Here is a 7,464-nt window from a genome sequence, read left to right on the forward strand (position 1 = left end):
ACCCGTTTTTTTTTTTTTAAGATTTTATTTGTTTTTGGTTTTTTTAAGATTTTATTTGAGAGAGAGTGAGTGAGAGAGAGCACAGGCAGAGGTAGAAGCGGACTCTCTGCCGAGCAGGGAGCCTGATGCGGGGATCGATCCCAGGACCCCGGGATCATGACCTAAGCCGAAGGCACACACTTAACTGACTGAGCCACCCAGGTGTCCCAAGATTTTATTTTTATTTATATTTTTTTTAAAGATTTTATTTATTTGACAGAGAGACACAGCGAGAGAGGGAACACAAGCAGGGGGAGTGGGAGAGGGAGAAGCAGGCTTCCCGCCCAGCAGGGAGCCCGATGCGGGGCTCGATCCCACGACCCTGGGATCATGACCTGAGCCGAAGGCAGACGCTTAACGACTGAGCCACCCAGGCGCCCCTTTCTAGCATATTTTAAATAGAGCATCTTTCTTTCACATTCTAAAGAGCAAGACTCTGTTTCTTTTTCAAAACTTTCTGAGTCATTCTGGGCCTAATATCCAACCATTCTGCTTATTTGTGCACTTAATTAATCCTGATCTACACAGAGCTCACAAAGCATCCAGATAGAACCTAAATGTGAAATGTTCTCCTTGACTGATATCCCAGGATCTGACCCCATCCACAAGAGGAATTGTGGATTCAACGTCTTCCCTTGTGGATCTGTCACAAAGGGAGTATTTTCAATGGTTGCAGGACATTAATTCAAAGTGACAATTGTCACCCTATTGGAAGTCAGGTTGGAGAGAAGGGAGAGAAGCCTCTGAAATATGAGAGAAGTGTTCTAAAGACTAACCTTGAGTATTATTTTTTAAAAGGTTTTAAAAAGTAGGTGAAGGGGCACCTGGCTCGCTCAGTCGGTGAAGCATGCGATTCTTGATCTCGGGGTTGTGAGTTTGAGCCCGACACTGGGTATACAGATTACTTAAAAATCTTTAAAAAGTAGGTGAAAACACTCATGAGGCAGAAACATCAGAACTAGAGGAATAAACATTTGCAACTTCTAAATGCACAAAAATTCAGAAGGAAAAGATGACACTGCCTCTGACCCGGGAAGCAAGGCTTACCTGAGAACTGGCCATTTCTTTTTTCCTCTTCTGGTCCTTTAAGCTTTCTTTCTCGCAAGATACTTGTGGAGAAATCACAGCTGCATCAGGAGAATATACCTTTAAAGTCACCAACAGAGCTTCTTCACCTGCAAACTGCTAGCCAGTGGGCCAGATTTGCAAATGTAGAAAAGGCCCAACTTCCTAGTCCTTTGTATTCAGAAACTATGAGCTCCTACTTGGAGACCAATCTCTGGCTTTTTCTTCTGTTTTCTGGGACTTCCCTCCCACAGACGCTCACAAATTCAGCTACAGCATAGGAACCCCTTCAGCATAGGAACCGTGTGCTGCTTGGATCCGACCCTCCCAGACTCACGTAGCAGAGACCCTGTTCTCTCTCCTAGAGCCAAAGACTGCTCTCAACTCCTAAAATATTGCAAAGCCTTCGTGCTTAACCCTGGCCTCACTTAGAATCACCTGGAGCCCTTAATTAACACAACACTGTTGTTTTCACCCAAACCAATTGACAGAATTGGAGAGGGGGGGCGGGCACCAGCAATGATCATTTTTGAAACTCCACACATGATCCAGATTGAGATCCATGGCTTCTCCACTGGTCAGTTTCTGGGATGACACATTCTCCCTCTTTCCGCTGCACGGAGGGAGGCACCCTTACAAATGGAGTTTTCCCTTATAAATGCAAATGTCTCTTTCAAAAGGAAACTTTCACTGGGTTTCACAGCTTTTCCTTTGCTCTTTCTTTAAAATAACCAGCCTAAAATAATTCTTACACCAAAGAGAACTATTTTGAGATGACAAATTCTGCTCTCCTTCCAGTAGGTAAATGTTTTTTCCTAAGTAACTGCCACACAATTTTCCAAAGTGAATGTACAACTTACCCTCCCATCAGCAATATATGAGAATTTTAATTCTTCAACATTTTCAAGGAAATTGGTGTTATCCTTTTTTCTTTATTTTAGCCATTCTAGAAAATATTAAGTGGTTTCTCACTGTAAGATATGAAGTGGCCTTGCTATATTTGTCCTGGTGACGGGGATGAATGTGTAGGAAAAGAAACTTTTTTGTTCTTTGCATCTAGATTCTTTGGCTGGTCTAATGATCAAACTGACATAAGACAGATTCACGGGACAAAAACAAATTTATTTCTTATTACAGGAATCCCAAAGATATGAGGCTCAAAGATAGGCAATTGATGCTTATATGCCATTCTGACCTAAGGAGAAGGGGGTAAGGATTTACAGTTTCAAAAAGGGGAAGTACATTCACAGGAGAATGGAAAGAACAAATGTTTGGAAAACAAATGTTTGCCACACCAGGCAGGTAATTCTTTCTGATATAAAAAAATTCTCTCTGGTATTAGCTGTCTTCCTGGTAGAGGTCTCCCATCTCATTTCTTCTTGGTATATATATCAGCCTCAGAAAAGAAGAAAATCCTACTTGCAGCAACAGAATAAAACTGGAAGAGACATTTGTTAGGTGAAATAAGCCACACAGAGAAAAACAGGTACTGTATGAAATCACATATATGCACTGATATGGTTTGGAGTTGTGGGGTCTGGAGCCGATGACCAAGGAAGAATTCTTGAGAAGTCTTTGGTGCAAAAAGGTGGTTTCATTGAAGCACGGGGCCAAGAAAGAGCTGCACTGGGGTTGTGAGGAGTGACTGATTATATAAGATTTTCTATCCTATGGAGGGGATGGTGATGTTAGGGCAGGAAATTGAGTCTACAGGTTTCTGGAAGTTTGGTTATTGATAAAATTGCTTTTTTTCTTGTAAATCTTTAAGACAGTTGCAAACTGATGGATACTCCAGTCCTGCATGACTGTGATCTCTATCAGTTAACCATTTGTTTTCCCCTTTCCTTTATTCTAGGGCAGTCAGGGGGCCTGAGGAATATCACAAGTATCCCACCTGGGGGGGTGGGTAGGGGGAGGTGGCGTTGCGGGGTGTAAGCTAGTGCTTTGCCCTCAGCTTACATTCTGCTCCATCATCATGTGGGATCTTAAAAAAGTCAGAATCATAAAAGTGAAGATGAGCATGTTTGTTACAAGGGGCTAAGGGTGGGGGGGAGTATGTTCAGGTGTTGGTCAAATGGTAAAAAGGTTCATTACGCAGGATCCATGAGCACCAACCATCAAATGTACAGCATGTATAGTTAATAATAGTGCATTGTACACTTGCAATTTGCTAGGAAGAGCCTCTTAAGTGTTCTCACCACACACACACAAAAGATCTTAACTGGGGCGCTGGGTGGCTCAGTGGTTAAGCGTCTGCCTTCGGCTCAGGTCATGATCCCAGGGTCCTGGGATCGAGCCCCGCATCAGGCTCCCTGCTCAGCGGGAAGCCTGCTTCTCCCTCTCCCACTCCCCCTGCTTGTGTTCCCTCTCTCGCTGTGTCTCTGTCAAATAAATAAATAAAATCTTTAAAAAAAAAAAAAAGATCTTAACTATGAGAGGTGAGGGATATAATCGTTAGCTTGACTGTGGTAATCATTTTTTTCTTAAAGATTTTATTTTTAAGTAATCTCTACACCCAAAGGTGGGGCTCAAACTCACAACCCTGAGATCAAGAGTCGCATGCTCTACTAATGGAGTCAGCCAGTGCCCTGAATGTGGCAATCATTTTGTAGCTGGGGCACAGGGGGGTCCCAAACAGACCAGGTTTGGCCATTGGCCCTTGACAAAATCCAAAGGCAGAGAAACAAGCGGTGGTGAGACAAGAAAGGGATTTACTTCCATGAGACCAAAGGGGATATGCAGGTGGGCAAAACTCTAATTTCCAAACATCTGTTTTTCTTATCACCCTGTGAGGTGCATTCCTTCCCTCTGAAACCCAAGATCCCTACCCCTTTCTCCTTACTCCAGAATGACATATACATCTCATTCTGCCTGACTGTATTTAAAATTTCCGTGTCTATGTGGTATTCCCCATAGGTATGCTATTACATTTGGTTTTCTCACGTTAAGCTCTCTCGTGTCAATTTGAGTCCTTTTTTTTTTCTTCCAATTTGATTCTTAGTCCAGCTAGAAGAACTCTTGAAGGGGACACGAATTCTTGCTCCCCCACAGTGGTAGATTTTTGTCCTGCCAACAGATGGGTCACTCAGATAAAATTTATCTCCTGTAATAACCGTTGTTTTAGAAAGAGCCCCCAATTTAGATTCCTCTATGTAGTTAAGGTAGGAGCAAAAGTTTCTCTTGAGCCCACAGGGTCTCAATTGCCTTCAGGTCCAAATAATCCACATGCCAAAGTGGCACATTCTGGTGGGGCCTGTCCCAACCCTTTTCAAGGCACTGAACTTAATGAGAAAAACAGAAATCAAGGCACCAAACCATACAATCTTTGCTCTCATATATCTGCTTTTGGATTTCAGCGAAATGTTAGCATCTACCAGAGACACAGGAAGAACAGCAAACCAAACCTCTGACCTGGTCTAATCTGCTCACCGAGGGGAGAGCCCAGTGGGGCCACACATGGAAAAGCGTGAGAAGAGAGGATTCTGGATGGAGCTGGGAGGCAGAGGGCTCTAGGTTTCTGATCTCCCTGCCTATGGGATATTCCCAGTTCTGTCTTCCTAAATTTGCCTAGCAGAAGCTTTCTATGATTGTGTTCTACTTAAGCCAATTCCCTGTCCATTTTATAATATAAAATAATAAGCAATTTAACAATAACACTTAAGAGGTTTTTTTTTTTTAATTTTTGTTTAATCAAATGGTGGAGCTTCTCCTGGTCTTTCAACTCCTTCGGTCTTCTGATGGCCGACTTTACTGTGATGGCAGAACTTACTGTGATGGCAGAAGTGGTGTTGTAGGTCCAGGTGCCACCAGCGACAGTTTTCATGCAGGAGCCACAGTGCCAGATCCCCACAGCCCGTCTTTTCATCTTGGTTTTGCCACAGAAGGAGCAAGTGTGCTTGGTGTGCTGGCTTATTTTATAATCTTCACCATTTTCCTGAGGGAGGCACCATAACCGGTCCTGTATTTACCCACGATTCCGACCTTCTTGGTGCGTTTAGCCATGTTGCCGCAAGCCCAGAAAGAACATTCCTAGAGGGCACATGGGTAGCTCAGTCGGTTAAGCATCCGCCTTTGGCTAGGGTCATGATCCCAGCGTCCTGGGATCAAGACCCACATCAGGCTCCCTGCTCAGCAGAGTCTGCTTCTCCCTCTCTGCACCTCCCCTCTACTCGTGCTCTCTCTCGCACGCTCTCTCAAATAAATAAAATCTTAAAAAAAAAAAAAGATTCCTAGAGCTGAAAGTTGAAAAAAATTTCTTCAGCTTGAAAGGATTTATGTATATTTCAAAGATAAGGAGAAGGAAATTACAAGATTGCTAAACCGAATATTCTAAGAAAAAGGAGGTGAAGGAAATTCTCCCTTGAGCTCAGAGTATTACACTTCCTGTGTTGTATTTGTTCTTAGCACAACCAGGTCTAGGGCCCTGATCACCTAGGGGTGGTGGACATCTAGATTCCCACAGGCACAGGATTTGGATAGCTAGGGGTGGCCTTGAGCTCACTGGGCTCCTGCACAAGGGTTTGAGCAGGAAGGAAGGGGTAGCACTGGACAAGGCTCAGCAAGGACACAGGAGCGGGGAGGCAGCACAGGCTTGGTGGAATGACTGCTTTGTGCTGCAGACGCTGACTCAGGTTGAGGCTGTGCTCAGCCTTGTTCCTGTGTGCCTGCAAGCAGATGGCATCATGAGGGGTGGTCCACAAGCCCAGGCTGATGGAGGGCCAAGGTTGCTGCAGGAGACTCAGGGCCAGGTTTCCTGTGGGCGCTTGTGAGGGTTTGGGTGGAATCTTAGGAGCACAGGCTCTGGAGCCCCACTTCGCAAGAGGGAAGGTGTGTGTGTGTGTGTTGCGGGGGAACACTGTGTCATTGCTCAGTGTGCATGTGAGTGGGCAGAAGTCACATGGTGACAGCATAGTGGGTGAGGGGGACTCAGTGCCAGAATTCTGTCCTCCAGAAACTCCCCAGTCTGCAGGCCCGGATGACTCCAGGGGAGACATGGAGTCACAGGATGATGAATGATTTGAAGGCCTGGAGCAGGTAGCGGATTTTCCCTCCAGCCCAGGCCCCCCCGCAACCAGGTCGGATTCAGGGTAATGCACTCGTGTCCTGCCCTAACCAGGCTCACTGGCTGCACACATTGGGTCTAAACGTCAGAGCCTTAGAGCGACAGCACTTCTTTCCTCTGGGAATCTCCCAGGGGGTGGCATCAGGAATTATCACAGCGGAGCATACAGGCGTCTTCACCACAGCTTTGTTTGAAATGAGCGAAGGACCGCAACAGGGGACAGTTTAATCATCCGTGGTGGGAACGAAAGGAAGCCTTTGATGGTGGTGCCATAAACACATATTTGATTGTAAATTATGACTAATGTTTAGTAATAAAGCAGGATATAACTGCACTAATGGACCAGATTTTGCTCACTGCTGCTTCGGTTGTATGTGCGTCTGTGTTCTCTGGGAGTTGTGCCACCACAGGTCTTTCATCTCCATCCTTTAGGTACTTGTATTTCCTCACACCTTGAAATAGGTAATAAAAAACTCGTTGAGGAAATACGTGATTCTAGGTCTGGGACACAGAAGAGAGTCTGGAGCATCCTGTACTGGTATAAATATGGAAATTTCCCCCCAAAAATACTGGAACGTATCAAAGCCACATGAAAGAGAAACTTAAAGGGCTCCTGATGGCCAAAGCTGGAATAATTTGGGCAACAAAATAAATAGTATCACACTGAATTATAATACCTAGTGTAAGTTAGTATATACCAGTTTATACTGACATGAATAAATAATTGAATAAACAAAAAAATGATGGAGAGACAAATCTTCCCGGCAGAAAAATGCTAGAGAATACACACGCACTCACACACACGTGTGTATGCCTGGGTCCAGGGAATAGATATTAACTTAATTCCCCCCAGCTGTTTTTTTTTTTTAAGACTTTATTTATGTATTTGACAGAGAGCAAGAGAGTACAAGTAGGCACAGAGGCAGGCAGAGGCAGGAGAAGCAAGCTCCCTGATGAGCAAGGAGCCCGATGGGGAACCCGATCCCAGGACGCTGGGATCATAACCTGTCAAACAAGCAAAATTTAAATACATTATGGAGACCCATGTCCCATTAACCACCACTCACCCAGATCTGCGTTCCCCTTCTTTCTCCCCCGAAAGGATTTCTGTCTATTAATCTGTTCATGTCTTTCTCTTTCCTGATTCTCTCCACTGTTTCTCCTTTCCTGTGATTCCCCCGTCTCCTCCCTTGCTTTCTCCCCTTTTCTCTCTTCCTTTCCCTACACCTACACTTTCCGGGGAACTCCTGAGACCTATTTCACCTTCCCTTACTCTTTCAGCCCAAGCTTTCCGACTG

At 44.7% G+C, this 7,464-nt stretch overlaps 1 pseudogene; it reads right to left on the bottom strand.

Annotated features, from left to right (window-relative positions):
• Positions 1-4,687: 4,687 nt before the first annotated feature.
• LOC102747023 (large ribosomal subunit protein eL43 pseudogene) lies at positions 4,688-6,984 on the bottom strand (annotated as a pseudogene).
• Positions 6,985-7,464: the final 480 nt, after the last annotated feature.

Source organism: Leptonychotes weddellii, unplaced genomic scaffold (assembly GCF_054177405.1).
Source record: "Leptonychotes weddellii isolate Sample4059 unplaced genomic scaffold, ASM5417740v2 HiC_scaffold_10404, whole genome shotgun sequence".
NCBI lineage: Eukaryota > Metazoa > Chordata > Mammalia > Carnivora > Phocidae > Leptonychotes > Leptonychotes weddellii.